This window comes from Dreissena polymorpha, chromosome 13, assembly GCF_020536995.1.
Source record: "Dreissena polymorpha isolate Duluth1 chromosome 13, UMN_Dpol_1.0, whole genome shotgun sequence".
NCBI lineage: Eukaryota > Metazoa > Mollusca > Bivalvia > Myida > Dreissenidae > Dreissena > Dreissena polymorpha.
This window is the reverse complement of record NC_068367.1, coordinates 7,302,793-7,325,142: the sequence shown is the minus strand read 5'-3', so window position 1 is coordinate 7,325,142 and position 22,350 is coordinate 7,302,793. Positions and strand designations below refer to the sequence as shown.

The 22,350-nt window shown below is 34.9% G+C and overlaps 1 pseudogene; it reads left to right on the top strand.

Moving 5' to 3' along the window:
* Positions 1-20,781, top strand: part of LOC127855897 (pyridoxal phosphate phosphatase PHOSPHO2-like) — a 55,277-nt pseudogene extending 34,496 nt beyond the window's left edge.
* Positions 20,782-22,350: the final 1,569 nt, after the last annotated feature.

The following is a 22,350-nucleotide window of genomic DNA, read 5'->3' as shown; positions in this document are numbered from 1 at the left end:
GAGGTCGATGAATTATTTTGATAATGTTGAACAATTAGGTATTGGTTTGATTGAGTATTACACATTTTTGGTATACATTGTACACAAGGTTTTATTAATTTTGGTGACTTCTTAATTGAGTGAATCACTTACATATTAAAAAAAACTACATCATGTTCATTATAGATTGTGTTTATGTTCTGTAAAGATTTGGGATTTCGTATGTACGTTGAAAAATGAACAATATATAACAAAAACTACACAGACATAACGTGAGAAATGGTTGAGAAAATAACATATTGTTCGTCATATCACTTAAGTGTGAACTTTTCCGGTTTCTAATATATCTTTGTAGACGATACCAGGCGTAAGGAACACTTAAGAAAATCCAGTGATCGCACGAACATGGGCGTAATGTTTAAGTTTCATATCCTTAGAACTTAAGCCATGGTCATCGTCCGATTAAGTTTTTGTTTATGTTCATGGGATTGTGTACATGTGTTAATATACTGAAGTTAGAATTATCTTTATCCTCGATGGTTTCGAATTGTTCAACACATTTCAAGTTATTTACCATTTTGAGAAGGTGTATTTTGTGGGTAGACCAATGCGGTGGCTTCTTTAGAAAACGTTCATACAAACGCTTCTCGAGTAATAATCAAACTCGTTTCCAACCGACCACAAGACGGGCGCTATATTAGAGGCGTTTTTTTTTTAGAAAACTGGGCTTAATGCATGAGCGTAAAATGTCATCCCAGATTAGCATGTGCAGTCCGCACAGGCTAATCAGGGACGACACTTTCCGCTTTTATGGTATTTTTCGTTTAAAGGTAGTCTATTCTACACGACAATCTAGTTAAGGCGGAAAGTGTTGTCCCTGTGCGGACTGCACGGGCTAATCTGGGACGACACTTTTAGCACATGCATTATGCCCAGTTTTCTCAGAACACGACACTTATCAAATACAACACTGCGCCATTATCGTTATGCCAATTATATTGAACGATGAGACACAACGACAGTCCCACGACAAATAACATCTGGCCTTGCAAGCCGTCGACTTAGCAAATCGCAACATCATTTACTAGAAGCGTACACTGTTTTTATTATACCCCCATTACCATTGGTAATGGGGGCTATATAGGAGTCACTTTATCGGTCTGTCGGTTGGTCTGTCTGTCTGTCCCGAAAATTTCATCCGGTCTTCACCAAACTTGGTCAGAAGTTGTATCTAAATGATGTCTATGTCAAGTTTGAATATGGGTCATGCCGGATCAAAAACTAGGTCAATGGGTCACTTAGTGCGTTTTAAACTGAAAGTTTGTCCAGACCATAATTAAATCATTTATCGTTAGATTTTAAAATGACTTGTTACGTTTGTTCACCATCATGGACGATGTCTCATGCGAAAGAAGTACGTCGATATCTCCAAGGTCAAGATCACACTTGGAGTTTCTCAAAAATGAGCTAGTCTGGGCCATAACTTTGTTATTTATTGTAAGCCTTAAAATCATTTGGCACATTTGTTCACCATTATTGAACGGTGCGTCATGCGAAAGAATTACGTCGATGCCTCCAAGGTCAAGATCACACTTTGAGTTCAAAGGTCAAACATGCCCATAAATAAGCTTGTCCGGGCAATAACTATGTCGTTCATTGTGAGATTTTAAAATAATTTGGTACATTTGTTCACCATCATTGGACGGTATGTCATGCGAAAGAATTACGTCGATATCTCCAAGGTCAATGTCACACTAGTTCTAAAGTATAAAATGTCCATAAATGAGCTTGTCCGGGCCATAATTATGTCATTTATTGTGAGATTTTAAAATGACGATGTTCATTAATATTGTTCACAGTCATCGTACCCCGTGTCATGCGAAATTATTCAAGAGTTCAAAAGTCAAAATGGCCATAAATGATAATGGCAAAATAATTATTAAAAATCGACATAAATAAGCTTCTCTCGTTTTGTTGAGACAGCATGCAAAATATGTATCATGCAGCATGTGGGGGAATACGTCACGTCTGTGACAAAGCTCTAGTTGCAAGTAAAATTCCAAGTAAATACATAAAAAGGAGTTTGTAACGGGGTTGTTTAGCTGTTTATGTGAAAGTTGTATCGTATTCTTTATTGCAGAATTTAACATCAGCGCTTCAAACGGCTCTCATTGCACATAATCGGCATAGTAAAAAAAACCCATTAGGTTTCTATAAATTGGTATGCTCATTTTAAATCCGTACACTTCAATTTGTGCACTTAGAGTTTTAGAGACACCTTAACCTTGATTTTTGCGCAAATGATTGATCTATATTTAATAACAGTGACCTTTACTATAAAGATCTAACACTCAAAACTCTGAGAACCGACTCAACGCTACTGAACTTAACGACTAACGGACGCAATCAAGTTGACCGACCCTTAAACTTCTAATCAGACACAAACACATAAATCACACACAATACACTCTACATTATCCACATCAGATCATCATCACACGCTCCAGGGCACATTAAGGTCTCATTGGCCAGCGTGCACTGAACTTCTCTCAATAACGAAATCCTTTGGCGAATACCCGGGTTTCCGGGGTAAATTCGACCTACTTTGGCTAAAAATTTGCATTCTATACATAGATGGTGACGTCACTACGTTATTGTCAGTAAGACCGGTGTGTACACAATGAAAAATGAGATATTTTCCTCTGAAAGGTCACATGGGCGGGTCGGGCTACAAATACCTCGTGAAGAGGCAAGTAGGACCTGAAAATAAATTAATTGATATACACACACGACAATTAACAACACTAACCATAACCCCATAAGCAACCTACAAGTTATGATGAAGCTTCGTTCCAGTTGCTCAATGTACTATTGAGTTGTTTAGCGGAATTTAATACTCCTATATTAAGTTACATTGACTTTGACCATTAATGTTTGCATGCCACATGCAACCCTAGCGATGTCTGGAGATAAGTTATTATTATATTTAAGTTTCATAACAATAGTTCAATTTATTATTGAGTAATTGAACAAAATGTTCTTTATGTAGAAAACGTTACATTTACCCCATCTTTCACATATACATTCCAAAGCTGGTACATTTACCCCATCTTTCACATATACATTCCAAATCTGGGTCTTGATATGATATTCAAATGTTTATAAACCATAACTCAATTTGCTTATGAATCCATTTTGCTATTTTTAATAACATTGACCTTGATTGATGTACAAAGTAATAAAGCTTATATAAACGGTTCAACTTTAATAAAAAGAACATCAACCGTCCCGAAACGAAATAATTCAAATTATTTATTTATTGTTAAATTATTCGATTGTTTAAATAGCCAACGATTACGTGACATTTCAAAAGAACTTTTCAACCCCAAATGTGTGAAGAACCGACCACATCAATGAAGGTTTACAATGTTGAATAACACTCACACAGAAACTATGATGAGTTTCCATTCAGTACAGTATCGTCGAGTTTAAACGAAATGTTAGTACGGTTTTGATTGGTTATGATGCAAATACACGATTGGTTATAAATGCGTTTGCGGAATTATTAAGATGTTGAGCGACGAACTCCCGTGTGGCAGTCCCCATCGAATGAAATGTTTATATTTCCTCTGGTACGAGGAGATACTATTTTATTTATGTATTTTAATGCAATTCTAAACAATACATCTTTCCATATGATACCCCCACATTCCACTTTTGTCTCAAAACTCAACTTATGTCAACAGCAAGCTGTTTTATTGCTCGACTTTTGTGCAATTGAACTTTGATGTAGGTAGACAGATGATACACGCGCCACGTGTATCCTTGTCCGGACTGGCTTACATTTACCTTTGTGGTAGAGAGACGAGTGTAACAAACGGCCTAGGGTTTTAGGTCGCTGTGGTGTAATGGATATGGTGTCCGCCTAGCGACCGGGAGGTCACGGGTTCGATCCCCGCCGTGCGAGCGTCCTTTAGATCTCCCCCAGGGACACCAAGTACTGAGATATGAAATTAAAAGCTGTCAGAAACTAATTTGAACTGTGGCATGAAGTGTTATCTTGACCTTTGAGAAAGTTGGACCGTGTTACCATCGAAACATCGCCTTACATTTACATTTTAACAACCTTTTTCATTAAAAAAAATAATTTAATATCCGTCAATAAATTTCAAAGTTCTATATGTGCCCGGAATTTATGTACGGATATCCGAACAGCCTGAAGGACTTAGGGACGGAATATACCGCATTCTTCGAAAAAGTATTCAAAACAATTCATGAAACAACAAATGACGTTTTTAAATGGATCGACATATTTAGTGTTGACTTGTGATTTAACAGCATGCAAATGCTTTAAGATTATTTTAACTGCTGACTTCATGGATTTTAGCCTGAAATGACATAGTATTTTAATAAAAAAGGGTTGTGACAAAAACGTGTTCAAAGTTAATTTTGCAAAAGAAATTTACTGTTAGAAAAAATAAGAGAAAATTGCCACAGTACCTGAAGGAGATTTGACACGGCTTACTTCGAATATCATTAAAGTTATTTCCGTTACTTTATATTGAAATCAAAAAGGTGGTTTTCTACATTAAAAAAAATCAATTTTCCCCATATAAAGAAGCTTCACAGGAAAATTTAAATTCTCTTAAGTAAAACACATTTTACAACAAGTCAAGTCAATTGTATTGGCAAATACATAACTACAAAGCCAAACAACATACATAAGACATGTTATAGCGGTGTAAATACATGCTTATTCAACATGGTGGTTAAAGTATAAAGCAATGGGCATAAAATAATAATTAATTGGCTGTGGGAATGTTGACCATAATAACATATGAAAAGTGAAACCAACTTGCAGACAACATACTAGTAAACTAGATCAACGGCGGTGACTTTGGTTGCCGTTATACTACACACATAACAAAACAAACCAAAAAACATACAAACAATACATATATATATATATATATATATATATATATATATATATATATATATATATATATATATATATATATATATATATATATATATATATATATATATGTATTGTATATATATATGTAGTTAATAAATACTAAGTGTTACAAGATCTTAGATCGAAGGCCATTCTTGTAAATTAAGCTAGCTTTATTTATATCTGCCTATTCCAAGTAGTCATAAGTCTGAAACAAGTCAACGATAGGTTATTTCCGAAAGTGACTATGAAATAATCCGACGGGTACAGCATTTAATTGATTCAATATTTTCAAATATTTATCAATATGAAATCGTCGAATACCTCAGTAACGTACACGATACAATCCATATAATACGAAACACAAACAAAATAGTGATAATAATAAATTTGCTAGAAATGTCAAGTGTAAAATTTAAGCCAGAAAAATCTAAAACCAATGTCCAAAACACTTAAAACATTGGTTATAACCGAAGTTTTTTTAAATACAAAATCACATTAAAATTGGAAAGAGTCGAACGTTATATGATCAAAGAGAACATCGTTAGTTCAAATGTTTTCATTCGCGATTTTTCCATGTAATTTATTTCCAGACCTCACCAGGAAGGTCAAAGTTCTCCAGGAAGTGGATGATGCATTTCAGAAACCCAGACATCACAAGAACAAACGCGTCGGATTTCCCCGGAACCTTTGTACCCTCCATTTGCGCCAAGAAAAACTCAGGGACATGCTTCTTTTCCACGACAAGTGTTTGTATTTTCTTGTAGATACTCAACGCCCAGAGCACTGACTCGTTCACTTCGTCTTCACATGACACCGTTTGATCAAAAAACATCACCGGAAAGAATCGCATGGTTCCACTTGTTTGGTTCCGTATCGTTTGCAGAAAAGTTCTGTCTTGAGGACATAGCTTGTCAAAAATTCCGTATCTTCAAACAGAGCAAGGAAAGTGTCAGATGTGCCCTTTTGTACGCATGTGCGCACCATTTCTGTTGACAATGTCAGCTTTTGTTCGAAATCAAACAGCAAATGTGGACATAGCAGCTGAATGCTCTTTGCAATTTTATATCCGTTCTTTGCGCAACTTGGGGCAATTCTCATCGTTGCATGTTAAACCTGTGAAATTGAAACTTTAAATAGTAAGTTTTCCCTATGCCGTGAAACCGTTCAAGTTTGAGGAACAGACATGATATGAGCCCCGTTCTGAGAAAACTTAATACATGGGCGTAAAGTATTTCCCAGATTAGCCTGTGCAGTCCGCACATGCTTATCACGGGCGAAACTTTCCGCCTCAACTGGATATTCGTTTCGAAGATAAATTCTCTAAATTATAATTTTTATAAAAGCGGAAAGTGTCGTACCCGATCTGCATGTGCGGACTGAAGAGATAAATCTAGGACAACACTTTACGCACATGGATTAAGAAAAGATTTCTCAGAGCGAGTGTCATATTAAATTCTGTTTCTATTCTTAAATAAATCTTACTCACATTCATTGAGCAAGCGTGATTTTTATGTACTCTTTACGGATACTCCGGAGATGGACGAAGTGTTACGATGTTACGAAGCCACGTTGACCTATTTTGCTTGACTCCTCAAACGCGTTCGATATGGTTAATCATGAAAAACTACTTTATAAGCTGCACTACTATGGAATTAGAGGCCATACCCTTAAGTTGATAAAAAGTTTCCTGGACAATAGGTCCCAATCTGTAGTTGTCAATGGCTACACCTCCAGTACCATCCCTGTCTCCTCCGGTGTACCCCAGGGCTCGGTCCTCGGACCTCTCCTATTCCTTATCTACATAAATGACCTTCCTGAATATGTCCGCTCCTCTAAAATAAGACTTTTTGCTGATGATACTGCCATCTATCTTTCCCTCACTGTTGCATCTCACTCTAGCCTACTCCAACAAGATCTACAACAACTCGAACAATGGGAAACAAAGTGGGATATGCAATTCAATTCATCAAAATGCCAAGTCATCCAAATCACAAAACGCAAAACAGTCATACCAACACAATATCTATTACATAACACCATTCTAGAATCTGTCCCTCTGCTAAATACCTCGGCGTCACTTTATCCCATGACCTTATTTTCAATAATCACAACATCACAAAAAAATCAAATCAAACACTAGCTTTTCTCAGACGCAACCTAAAAGTACATTCTCCAGAACTCAAATCCACCGCATACAAAACACTGGTCAGACCCCAGCTGGAGTACAGCTCCTCTGTGTGGTCCCCGCATACAGCGACTCGCATTGAACAGCTTGAGTCAGTTCAGCGTAGGGCTGCGCGTTGGGCCAAACAGGACTTCAGTAGGCTGTCCAGTGTTACAGACATGATTTCTTCCTTAAATTGGCGACGCCTTGACCTCCGCCGTATTGACCAGCGCCTGGTTATGTTTCACAACATCTCGCATAACCAGGTAGCCATTCCTATACTTGCCCAACAAACATGCCCATATCGGCCCGATATTGGCTAAATGACGGCATGTCGGCAGAGGTTTGCCGATGTTGGGCAGACATCGGACCGACGTTTATGTTAAACAAAAATTATTTTGTTAAAAGATAAGACCCTTTTTGTAATGTTCAATGTTAGTGAATCCATCTGGTTTTATAACGTTTTAATAGGTAGCATATTATAAAATTGATATTTATAGGACAATGTCGACCCGATGTCGGCCCGTTGTTATAAACATACTTATAACTCGACAGTTTAAAGTATGATGTCGGCCCAACATAGGCCCGATATCATAATTAACACTCAAGAGAAAAGGTTACTTTGATTATTTTCGTTTTAATTACTAGTTGCATTAAATTTAATTGTATATATCTGTTTTAATTAAAAAGCGTGACTGATACTTTGTATAAAATTAAAATGTAATGGTGAGTCCAGGAAGAGTAACAGTTGTCAAAAGAAATTACCGCGGTTGTTTCCCTTGGCATTTTAAATTTGCAGTGAAGATCCAGGCGGGAGATAGCTGTATTGAATTATTTCGAAATTATCAAGGTAAAAACACTCTGCCCTGAACATTTTCCAGGTTAGGAATCAGTTTTAATTGTTTATCCACAAGATTTGACAATGTTTGTTAAAGCTTTTTTCCGAAATTGTTATCTGTCATTAAATGTCACATGTTTCTCGACTTTCTAGTGTTTGTTGTATTTCATTGCATGTCAAATGTGGTCGCCAGGCAGAATAACAGGCATGGAAAGAAACGAAAGGCAGCTGTTGGAGAACTTCGATTGTCTGTTGCTGTGCACAGTAAGTTGTCATAGTATGTGTTAAAAGACTTTGTCACAGTTCAAAATATTTATATATACAAAATTACATCCGGCTTGTTTCCTTTTTTCAGAAATAGTCTTCAGTGTAATGTAAAAAGTGTTAAAAATGTCATTGGTTAAACTGCCCAGTATCGTTAATTCTTGCAACCCTGTTTGAACATAGAATGAATATCCTAATAATATGAGCCTACATTGCATAACCATTTTCAGAAGCTGTCATGGGTTCCTTGAAACTGCAGAAGTTGAAATTGAGTGCGGGGAATAGTTTCAAACAGCCTCTGATCATGACGGTGGCAGAAAAGAAAGGGCGGACCTGAAACGTGATGAAGCGTCGTAATTTATTACAACTCGTTTGTTTAAACTGTGAATTAAGTCTTCTACTGGAATCATTTATTATGTAAAGGTTTCTTTGAACTTGTAATTACTTATTTTACACAACTTGTATGCATAATGATGGAAGCAGTGTTTTTATTATTATTATTATTTTTAGCCTTAATTACATAACTAGCTTAAATTGTGTATGTGTCACTTTTCAATATATTCGTGTTATAATCATTTTAATTTGTCTTTTTTTTAAAGAAAACTCAGTCAATTTGTCATTAAACAGTTTGTTTATAAATGTTATTTTTTTAGATGCTGTACCAGTAGAATTATATAGACTTTTTACATAATTTGTTTTACATTTGTTAGTTTTGGTATATATAAATATGTTTTACACCATTAGAATAAAAATGTTGGAATGAGTAATACAAAAGTATATTGTTTTACATTTTCAGTTAAGTTAGTAGTAGTATTAACAAATACTTTAATTGTTCCAGTTTGGTTGAATAGAATGTTAAAATAAAACTTTGTTTAAAGGAAATTTTTCTTTCATTTATTTAAGGAACTGGTTAAATGGTAGGCCCTTAACAATACCAACAACAATTACAAATAATTGAGGCCAGACAGGGACTGGAGAATGGTTAAAAGTACCAATACAATGTTGTTGTTTTTTTTGTTGCTGGATAGAAATTTGCTGAATTTGTTACAATTGTGTGTGTTTTGTATGACTAGTATGTTGTATTTTGCTGGCTAGTCTTGTTACTATTTTTTGTGTATCGTATGACTTCATTGTTGTATTTTGCTGACTAGTCTTACTTGTTTCTATTTTTTGTGTATCGTATGACTACTATGTTGTTTATGCTGACTAGTCTTACTTGTTACTACTTTTTGTGTATCGTATGACTTCATTGTTGTTTATTGCTGACTAGTCTTACGTGTTACTATTTTTTGTTTATCGTATGACTACTATGTTCAATTTTGCTGACTAGTCTTACTTGTTACTTTTTTTTGTGTATCGTATGACTACTATAATGTATTTTGCTGACTAGTCTTACTTGTTACAATGTTGTGTGTATCATATGACTAATATGTTGTATTTTGTCGACTAGTCTTACTTGTTACTATTTTTTGTGTATCGTATGACTACTATGTTGTATTTTGCTGACTAGTCTTACTTGTTTCTATTTGTTGTGTATCATATGACTATATACTATGTTGTATTTTGCTGACTAGTCTTAATTGTACCCCTACCGGTGAAACCGGGGGGGGGGACTTTTGGTTTGCACTCCGTCTGTCTTTCTGTCAGTCTGTCTGTCAGTCCGTCACACTTTTCTGGATCCTGCGATAACTTTAAAAGTTCTTCATATTTTTTTCATGAAACTTGAAACAAGGATAGATGTCAATATGGAGATTATGTTATTTCCTTTTGTTCCTACATCAAAAATTCTTGTTGCTATGACAACACATTTAAAAAAATAAGTTTTTTACTGACAAAGGTGGAGTTTCACCGGTAGGGGACCATATTGCTTGGCAATCTCTTGTTGTTACTATTTTATGTGTATCGTACACCATCCAGTTTAAAGAAATGGTTATTTTATTAATTGCCAGGGTATATAGACCAGTTTTGATAATATGGGTGATATGAGCCATTTATACATGTATGTTTGGTAATATTCCATGTATACATTATGCATGTTGGATACTTTCGTTTTTTCATAATTCTCTATTTTATTTACATTTGCTGAGCATTCTGCTACCAAAAAACAATACTCAAGTCATTTTGTCATTTAACATTTTGTTACAATATGTTACTTTTTCAGTTTCTGTACCATTAGAATTATAGTCTGTTTAAATAATTTCTTTTACATTTGTTGTAAGTCAACGTATATATTAATTAATGTTACACCATTAGAATCAAAATGTTGGAATTAGTACTAAATAAGTTTATTATTTTCATTTTCAAAACAGTAGTATAATTAGCAAATACTGTGTTCCAGTTTGGTTAAAAAGAATGTAAAAATAAAATGTTGTTTGAAGAAAATGTTCTTTCATTTATTTAAGAAACTGTTTTAATGGTAGGACCTTAACACTACCAACAACAGTTAAAAACAATTGAGGCTAGACAGGGACTGAGGAATGGTTAAAAGTATGTCGGCACCATGCTGGCTCAAGAAGGTTTCGCCGATATACATACCTATGTCGGGCCAACATCGAGCCGTGTTGCACTCCCGATCTCGGGCCGATGTAATTACCGATGTCGGGCCGATATACATACCGACGTCTCGTCAACCTAGCGTCGTGTTGCACTCCTGGTCTCGGGCCGATATAATTACCGATGTCGGGCCGATATTGAAATAAATATCGGACCGATTTGAAATGTTTGCTGGGTGACTACCTCAAACCTATCACCAGACCATCAAGAACCTCCCATACAAAAGCATTCCATAATATTCCAACCACACTGATTATCATAAGTTTTCCTTCTTTACCAGATCAATCATCCACTGGAATGCTCTACCTCCTGATATTGTCACCCTCCCTGGACCTGAGTTCAGCCTGGCTGTTAGCCGGGTTGAACATATCTCCCCATAAGAATACCTGATCTGTTTTAAACCTGTTTATAAGAAATAACACACTTCTTTCTCTCTTTAATACCTTTTTATTTCAGTCTTACTAACATTCTTGTCGGTTGACGCGCGACAGGTCTATGTCCCCAGAAGGGGTTTGACCTTACTGGAAGATAGATAGATGGATAGTTTGTTTTATTTGTGCATACATGTCAAGCAATTTACAATTCAATGCAATCAAGGCAATAAATAAAGTATAGATTGCATTATTATCATATTCAGAAACATGCATTACATGAATGGTGCCATTTATCACAGATCCAAATAAGATTACGACATGATGTATACACAGGATAACCCGCAAAGCTTAGACATGTAAACATAAAAAAGCTTATTTCCAACGGGGTCCCTGGATTTAGTCGAACAGATCTTATGAGTGACTATAAATATATTGTTTTTTTCAGTTTTAATATAAAATCGACATGATCCAACACATGATTTCTTCTACAAATTTAGTGAATCTTTCAAAAGTTGACATGATAATACACTGACACAAATAAATAACATAAAAAATAATGAATTAAATAACATAAAACAAATCTAAAAGTAAAAATACATGGAATTCTCGTCTACCTTCATATCATTTAATAGATGTGTCTTAACAAGTTTCTTAAAAGTAAATTTCGATTTGATGGACTTTATATAATCGGGTAATGCATTCCAATCCGTAATACCATTGTAGTAAAATGAAGAACTAGTAAAGCCATCAACTTGAGGTACATAAAAATTTAAGCGGGATCTATTCCCATACTGATGCACATCTGTACATTTGACAAAATTGTCTTTAATATAGCTTGGACATTTATTGTAGAAAAATCTTATGGATGTGGTTAAGCCGAAGTTGCTTGCATCTTTGCTCAACGTTCAATAAACCAATTTCTTCAAAATGCGATACAACAAGTGATGTCCTATGTTCTATAATGGGAATTGTTAATAAAACGAACCATTTTATTTTGGACTATTTGTAACTTGTGCTTAAGCTGTTTCGTGAGTCCACAATACCACAAAGAGGATACATAATCTTAATGGCATTGTATTAAAGAATTACATAAGCTTTTTCTAACACTTTTATTTAAAAAATCACGTTGTCTATATAAAAATTTAAGTCTAGAGTTAACCTTCTTGACGATATTATTTACAATAGATTGCGAGGAATTTGGGACATGGTTAATTTCCAGGCCGTAATCGTTAGTATCATATAACCATTTGCTAACTTAACAACATAATAAATTAATGCACTAACAACAAAAAAACGAACGATAAAACACGTTTATGGCCACAATATACTAAAAGATTTCCTACACAAATTCAATGTGAAAGCAATAACTTAAACAAAAAATAAAGTCAAACTTTTGCGCATAGACATCCCCATAACCATATCTTTTCTTAAAGAGCATTCCAAGCCGCAATGATTTAAACAATAAAAAAAGGGGGGGGGGGTCATACATTATGCAAGAAAGAACTCGATGCTAATCAGCGGTCACTGTTTTATGGCCATCTATTTACCGGCTCCGTACCAGTTGAGAAGGGTTTCCCGCCATCTGTCAAAATCTCATGTAGTCTCCAACCTTTAAGCAAAAGAATGAATTTCTGTTAAACATCAATGTTTTCCTTACCACATGCACATAGAAACATTCTAAAATAAAGCCATGGCAAGTGCCCCTACAGAGAATTGTGTCTTCTTACAAATGATGTTCATGTTTTTAGAGAGTATAGCACTCCAAAATATTTTAGTATATTGAAACCTTATATAAGGTATGAAAAATGTTACTTTGATGTGGTATGTCCTTAAAAGCGATAACATTTCAACCGACACAATAGGACTATCTTCCATTAAGGTCGAACCCCTTTTGAGGACATAGACCTGTCGCGCGTCGACCGACAAGAGTGTTAGTAAGTCTGAAATAAAAGGAGAATAAAAGAGAGGAATCTTGGTGGATTTGCCCTAAATCCCGTTCGCCCCCCGAGTCGTTTCGCCCTAAGTCCCGTTCGCCCTGGGTCGTTTCGCCCTAATTCCTGGGTCGTTTCGCCCTATTGTTTTATACGTATAGCGATATTAAAGGATTTATCTTAGGCTTGTCAGATGCTGAATGGGATATTGTTTAATACAGTATTATATTATCTTAATTACTGTTTATTTTGTCTTTTGAAATAGAACAAAGTACAAAGTTATTTATATTGCATATATTTTGATAGCTCTAATATAAATAATAAGAATACACATGTATAAACAAAACATTCAATACAATGTCGAAGCACACATACACAATAATTTGACATACATTTTATTTTATCTAACATAAAACAACTGAGAAAATCACATCAAAATACAGATTTCATTATATATTTATTAATAAACAAAACATTCAATCCAGTGTCGAAGCACACATACACACTAATTTGACATACATCTTATTTTACCAAACATTATGTAAAAGCCTCACGCTTATTACAGTAAATATCATTAACATGAAGATATTTATGGTTCGCCTTTACGTTTTACATAGTTTTACATAGTTTTAATTAATTTCAAATTAACAAATCTTAAAATAGCTGCTATTGTATAATGTTAGAAATGCTTAATGTTATTAAATAATATATCAAAGTAATAACAGTTTTACGAATTGCGTTAAGACCCGGTTCCCATATGCACTACGCATTTCTCACCACTAAAATTACAATAAACAGATAATCTGTCAGTCATTCAGAGCTGATGAGGGTACTGATTATCGAGGAGTAGATGAGGCTATTATTGATAGGGGTTGTCTAGAGATAAGGCTGTATTATGGAATACTTAAATAAATATTTTTTTAATTTGTTAATGCTTTACAATTTAATATTTAACTAATTAATGTAGAACCATAACTCATGTACAAATTTTAAAATGTTGGTAAATTTTATTAAAGTATTAAATAAATAAACATTTGATTTTTGTAAAAATTGTGTGATTGAGAATTATTGTAAAATTAATCATTTTTTCGTACAACCAAATACATGTAGGCATAATAAACATATGTGCGCAGTTTAAGTTTTTTTTCCTATAATTGTGTGCGCAATAAGTTTTCCATACGAAACGGGATCTTCGTTAAGTGTTTAATGACAAATTATTTACTTCTTAATAATTAATAGTTATTAATAAATATGTGCATGCATTATTTATTTGTTTATTGATTATATTTTCTATTTACTATTTGTTCATGTATTAAATATTTCTACAACTTCATAAATTACAAGCATGATTTGAACTTCCAAATGGAAAATGTGTTTACAAAATGAGTATTGCTTTGAGAAACCGCGTAAACTTCTATCTTTAAAAAAATAAATAGATCTATGTCTCATTGTGTACATATTGCAAAGCTTTGTTAATGTGTGTAAATATTGAAATAAATATTAAAAGAAAAGTATGTAGTATATATCAAAGTAATAACAGTTTTACCAATTGCGTTAAGACCCGGTTTCCATATGCACTACGCATTTTGTAAGCATGTTTTCCATTTTAAAGTCACATCATACATTTAATTCATGAAGATGTTACAATATTTAATACATGAACTAATAATAAAAAGGAGATAGAATCAATAAACAAGTAAACATAGAGATGTAAAGGAAAATTACAGTAAACAAATATCTTTAAGAGAATAAAATGGGCTGTTTACATCACCGACTTATTTAATTATTTACATATTTCATACGTCAAAGAGTGTCAGCGCTTAAAGCTAATTGAAGTTGAAATATGGTAGAAATAATATTTGTTAATAAGCCGAATCGAAGAATGGACAGAATTATTAATTATTAAACTATGGAAATCTTATTACATATAAAATTTTATGACAAACAGCGTATTTAATAACGACAACATGCAGACAAATAGCGCCGACACGAAATATAAATAAAATAGATAAGCATCTCGTACCTGTATCACATGTCCGATGTTGCCATCTGTCACATAAATCACATGTGATGGCATGTTGGCGAGGTGAGACTATCCGATCACACGAAATACACAATTTGTCTGCCATAAGAACGTGTCGAAATATAAATTCACGAATGACGCTGCCATGGCCAAGTTGCTTTTTATATACACTTTAGGAGAATATCTTGAAATCAAATGATGCAAACTGGCTTAAAGTTTTTAAAAACAATATCACGCCTTTATAATGTCTCCTTTTGATGTTTCTGTGCTAGTAATTAGTCAATCATCTGATCACACGTCTTCCGATCTAAGTGTGTTTGATAATTGTTAAATTGGTCCCGAAATTATTTTAATTGGCAAATCAATGCATCATACCTCTGCCAAACTAATTAATCGTAATACTTTACGTTTGTAACACAATGAATCATAACGTTTTCGTTAATTAATTGCAATTAAAATCAAACGGATAATTGAGCAAACATCAAATTTGTAATAATTAAATAATCTTAATTTCCCATATATGATAAACAAGTACTAAATTAAAATTGCAATTAATAATACAATTTGTATTAAAAATCTTAATTTTCCATATATGATAAACAAATACTATTCGGAGCGAAAGATTCATTTACAAAAGCCTAATATTACATAATAATTAAATAAGGGCGAAACAACCCACTTGGGCGAAATGACCCTATGCGAAACGACCCGGGGTGACAGAGGGCGAATGGGATTTAGGTTAAAACGACCCGAGACCAAAAGAGAGAATAAGAGTGTGTTAGTTATTAAAAACAGGTTAAAAACAGATCAGTAGTGCGTTCAGTTACAGCGAACGTTCGCCAATGCTCGTTCGTTTCCGATTCGGTTTTATTGAACGATAAGTTCGGCGCGAACTTTTCAAGATGGCGGCTCCCAGAAAATTGATTGCGATTTTGATGGCGTAATAACACAGAAAGTACAAACAGATATTTCAAAAATAATAAAACCTATAATAATTTGATTATAATTATAAGTGGTGTGGATGCGATAGTGTTATTTTTCATTAGCGATCGAAATTTAGTGTAAGAGGTGCATTGAATCAGTTATAAAAGAAAACCCTTAAATAGCGCAATACATTACAATCTTCAAATGTAGTTGTAATTTTCTTTTACATTGAATGAATTTTCGTTTCGTTTACATTTAATGAAAATATTAATAAATTTTAGCATTCAAATGGAAAAAAACACCTGCATATGTTGCGAATTGAACTGTCTTTGAATGTACATGTATATTGAAAACTCTTTTGTAGTGATAATGAGCGATACAAAACTTGCATTTTATTATACCATAAATCTATACATTTATTTTACCCAAGTATTTTATATCCATATAATGATCAAACGCGATTGCTTGTTTTCACGATGATGTTTCGAACACTGCAGTAACGCACGATCTTTACATTTTATTATATCGGTTTACATTTGCAGGTACCCGTTTAATACCATAATTGTGTAGCAGTAAATTTGTACAATATTTTAAATGTATTGTCATTATAAAACACTTAAGTGTTATGTTTAAACTGGCATATATATATACTTAATAGTTCCTGTTAATCCATTTCGGACAAATTTACGCCTATTTTTTAAATATGTTCAAATATTTTATTAAAACAACTGTTAAGTTTTTGGCTTAATATGCCAAGAGATGACACGGAGGTATCATAAATTGTTCTTTATGACCAGACAGATGTGGTTAATGACCCCATACTGAGTCATACAAATATAGGTCCCTGGGTTTATGACACCATGTTTTCTTAGTAATTGTCTGGACAGTATCCGATCATATCGAGATAATCGGTTTGTGATGAACAAAGGGGCAATTAAATAATGGATGGTTAAAAATGCTGAAATAAGGAGTGTCAAAATTGGTGTAAACAATTAAATAATTTTTTTTACATGTATCAAGAGGATTTAGTTAATCTGCAACAATGTAAGTTTTTACGGACATATATGTTCAAAAAGTTTCTTTATGTTATGTTATGAATCAATCATTTTGTTGTTTGTTTTCGTCCTTATTTGTGTTCATTCATTGTTTTCTATTTAATCTGAAATAATTTCACTTTCTTTTGTTGTTCTTAAAAAGGGTCCCGAATATGATTGAAACCTATTCACGATGCGGATCATCAAACGCAAACAATAGCAGAATGGCCGCAGTGTTGACGGCCAAAATTTGAGGATACGCAAACGTTGCTTCATTATCGGAATCCCCAAAACCTCCTATACACTTTGTTTATTGTTCAATTCATTTAATGTACTACAAAAAAGGAAAACATATCGAAGTAACACTGAACAAATACAACATATTTATTTGTCCGCCATCTTGGTTTCGCTAGCGAACTATAGCGAACTACCTCCCGAGAGGGTTCGCTTCGGTTTGCGAACGATCGCGGCGAACCGAGCGTTCAATAGCGAACGTTCGCGACCGTTCGCGAACTATAGCGAACGTTCGCTGTAACTGAACGCACTACAGGTATTCTATGGGGAGCCAGGCTGAACTCAGGTCCAGGGAGGTTTACAATGTCAGGAGGTGGAGCATTCCAGTGGATGATTGTTCTGGCAAAGAATGAAAACTTATGGTAATCAGTTGTGGTTTGGATGTTCTGGAAGGCTTTTGTATGTGATGGTCTAGTGATTGGTTTGAGGAAGTAAGGTATAGGAATGGCTACCTGGTTATTCCGGATGTTGTGAAACATAACCAGGCGCTGGTCAATACGGCGGAGGTCAGTTTAATGAAATTAGCATGTCTGTGACACTGGACAGCCTACTGAAATAATGTTTGGCCCAGTGGGCAGTCCTACGCTGAACTGACTCAAGCTGTTTAATGCTGGCCGCTGCATGCGGGGACCACACGGAGGAGCTGTACTCCAGCTGGGGTCTGACCAGTGTCTTGTATGCGGTGGATTTGAGTTCTGGGGAATGCACTTTGAGGTTGCGTCTGAGAAAGCCTAGTGGTTGATTTGCTTTTTGTGTGATGTTGTCGATGTGTGTGTTAAAGGAAAGGTCGTGAGATATAGTGACGCCGAGATATTTAGCAGAGGGGGCAGATTCTAGAATGGTGTTGTGTAAGAGATATTGTGTTGGTATGACTGTTTTGCGTTTTGTGATTTGGATGACTTGACATTTTGATGGATTGAATTGCATGTCCCACTGTGTTTCCCATTGTTCAAGTTGTTGTAGGTCTTGTTGGAGTAGGCTAGAGTGAGAGGCAACGGTGAGGGAGAGATAGATGGCAGTATCATAAGGACTATGATTAATGAGAGAAATTTTAAACAAACAACATTGCATTTTGTGCAGCTGAAAGTAATCTGACATTTTCCTTTATTTTCTTTAACGTTTAACATTCAAGTTCAACGACATTTGTCATTTGTTCAAAACTTATGTAATTGTAGCTCACCGGAAAACTAAGTACTTTTGGTGAGCCTTTGTGATTGCCGATTGTCTTTGGGTACCGATTGTCTTTTACCAAAGTGTAGTTCAAATATCTACACCTGCTCAGCTGCATGCCAAAAGAGAGCAAACTGTCAAATGGGTAGCAATAATTCCACTCTCAGCTTTAATTATAATCCTAGGAGTAGCTCCTATAAACGTACTCCCTTTGGGTTATGAAGCTGTGAATTGAATTATTGCAACCAACCCTAAGGGTTGCTAAAATTTGCAACATGCTGTCTATTTTCCAAAGGTGCTAAATTTGATCAGCAATGCAAGGGCTTTGGAACACTGAAATTGCAAAAACTTATCAACATTTTCCTGCCTAAATCACAAACTAATGCAAATGGTACCATTACAGCACAAAATAATTGCTCTATATTTACTTTGTTTTTCTTTTGTACTCTCTATACACCATATTTGAAAATTGTCGCAATCTTGCTGACTTCAAATGTATCATTTAGGTCTCAATACATTTGCAGATGCAGAAAATTTACACTGTTCAAGATTTCAATATAAAAATGTAAACAAGGATATTGTTTTAAAAAAATTGTCGCGTTTTTCAGGATGCATGCAAAAGATAACACCAGTAAGTTGCCATTTAGATTAATTTAACATGTTTGTGAAGTTGTTCTTTTCTTTCCTCAATGTGTTACAAAAACGTCTGTTTAGGGTTGCGCAATAATCAGCATTTGTGTTTATAAAGAGTTGCATATGGACTCCCAGAGCAGTCACATCAAAACTTGTCAAAGGCTCTGGGAGTCTGTTTGTATGGACTATCCAATTGGTTGCAATGTTTGATCAGGATAATCTGAAATTTGGAATAGAATTGCATGCTGTGCAACCTTTATTTAGTGATGGAACCTTTAAAATTTAAAGGGCAGAACTTCCCTCCATCACCTGGGCATTTGATGTATTTAATGACTTGTAACCAACTGGAAATTTCTTGAGTCAATTTTTTTTATTTGTAGCTATTGGCTTATTTGGCAAATGGCATGATATTTTTTCATGATGTCAATAATCAGTCGTGTATGTCTCAAATACTGTGAATCTGATGGAGTTGTGATTGAATGTTTTTCAAGTAATTCTAATCAATGCTCTCTGTATAAAGGTGTGCATGTTGCATGCCTTCTGTTTTAATTGCCCCTGTGCTGTTCCATCTCTTTGAATCTAAATTATTGGCCTGGATCTCACCTCATCAGTACTATAATGTTGTGCAAGTTTTGCTGGTGGGCTAGGCAGCTGTAATCCAGAAGTCTTATTCAAAATGAGGTTCCTAGCTGTACCTTAGGGTTGAGGATTGTTTCATTGCCCCCCCCACGGAGTATGCTCCCTCTTATTCTGGATTTTGTTTCTGCACTGTACCTGTTGATTCCATCTTATTATTTTGCCAAATTTGATCCTCCGTTGGTTTTGATGCTAAAGTGGATTGCTTTCTCAGAGCAAAGCTCGAATGTTTTTTTAATTTCTCTTTCAGATGTCAACCAGTTCAGAGAAGATACTGGTCGCTTTTGATTTTGACCATACACTGGTTGATGAGAACTCAGATATCAAGATAATCAAGCTGTGTCCAGGTGGTAAAGTGCCTGCAGATTTAAAGCATCAATGGAAAAAGACTGGCTGGATACCTTATATGGGAGCCATATTTGAATATTTGCATGAAAATAGTGTGACAGAGAGTGATATGAAAAATATTATAGCAAACATTCTATTTACCCCTGGAATGTCAGATTTGCTGGAATATTTACGGAATAGTTGCTTCGAGGTGATTATTATATCTGATTCCAATTCAGTGTTCATTAACACTGCCCTGGAACAGAATGGATTTAAAGATGTCGTGGATAAAGTGTACACAAATCCAGCACACTATGATGAAAATGGTTTACTGAAGATAGCATTTTATCACTTCCAGGATTGGTGTGACTTCAGCACAGAGAACATGTGAAAAGGTCATATACTTGAAGAGCATATTAGGCAATCTGACAGTAAGTACAGGTATGTCCTGTATGTTGGTGATGGAACCAATGATTTCTGCCCAGCTCTGAAGTTGAAGGAGACCGATTACGTATTTCCAAGAGAAAAATTACAGTTTATGGGAAGCACTAATCCAACCAGATGAAGGTGAGGGCTCAGACAAAGGCCAGCCAGCTGTCCAGGCTCAGATTGTTAACTGGAGTTCTGGTTTGGAAATACTCGAAGTGTGTATTAGCATGTGCAGTCTGCCCTGAGTCTGCACATGCTATTAAGATATTTCAGCTACTATGATATTCTTTATTTAAAGGAAGTTTCTTCTTAACAATAAAAAAACAGTCTATATGAACATTATCTGAAAATCTCTAATCAGCCTTTGCAGACTGCTCGAGTGTGCATGCTTATCTGGGATGACACTTAAGGGCTCACTCTGCCATTTCCCGAAGTAGCCAATGACTACATACTGACCGATATGGCTTAAAAAATGCATTTGGTTATTACTATTAACTTTTCATTTATAAGTACCCATTTAATAACCAAAATAAGGAGAAATTTACAAAACCAAGTCAAAATAAAATTTTTAGTGAAGGTAAGCCCTGCCCTTTACACGCCGGCATTAAGCCCTGTTTTCTCAGAGTGCCAATCATATCACTCAGTATCATACATATTGAATGGTTGATATTTATTTAATGGTGATCTCAGTTTTAAGTTGAATAATGGATGTAAACAATATTAATTTCTTTGTAATAATAACTCCTGTGACTGTACGACTGATTTTGTCTTCTTTATTTGAATTTTAATTTATCGGGTTTGTAAGTTGGTCTTTTATTCAAAATGCTTTACTTGCCACATTGATGTTATTTAATTATTAGGTAATATAAATACTATTTTATGCTGCTATGCATGTAACGTTTCGGTGCGTATTTGTTTGTTATTATCATGTTATGTAAAAATTGGCAGTTTTTTTTATTAAAAACGAGTTGTAATGGTTAATTTTTTATTCTTACTAGTACGGGTACACATGTATCTATATTGATACTATTTGTAAATACACATGTGAAGACAATCATGTAGTAAAGGATACATATTTTTTTTGGTTTGTGTTTGTATTTCTATTGAAAATTCTCCATGATAGTCAATCGAAAGGGCTCACATGAAAGCTTGATAGCTATGCATGTTTGTAAATCACTAAATGCATAAGAATTCCGAGCATCAGATACCCACGTAAAATACTGCTTTCATTTCAGTTGCAAACTATTCTAAAATCGTCTAAGAATATAAATATTTTTTACATATCGTAACACGTGTGTCGTTTGGAGCCATAAATGAGGTGCGTTATGGGAAAATGGGGCTTAATTCGTGTTCTTAAAGTGTAGTGCCTGATAAGCCGATGCAGTCCGCATATTCTAATCATTGACAACACTTTCCGCATTGACTTAGTTATCGTATAGAAGAAGCCTTCTTAAAAAATCCAAACAATGGGAATGTATCATCCATCTGAAACAACACTACGCACGTGCATGAAGCCCAGTTGTTCCAGAGTGCGTCTAAAAGCTCATCAGGGACGACACTTTCCGCTTTTATGACATGTTTCGTCTCTTCTTAGCAAAAATCCACTTTAGGCGGAAAGTGTCGCCCCGATAAGCCTGTGCGGATTGCACAGGCTAATCTGGGACGACAAATTACGCTAATGCATTATGCATTGTTTTCTCAGAACGCGACTCCAATCATCACCTGTACCACCGTTTGATGCGCGGCTCCCGTGTTATCTTCTGCTGCGCGGCTTCGTTGATTAATATAACACCGATAAACAACAGTACTGATAG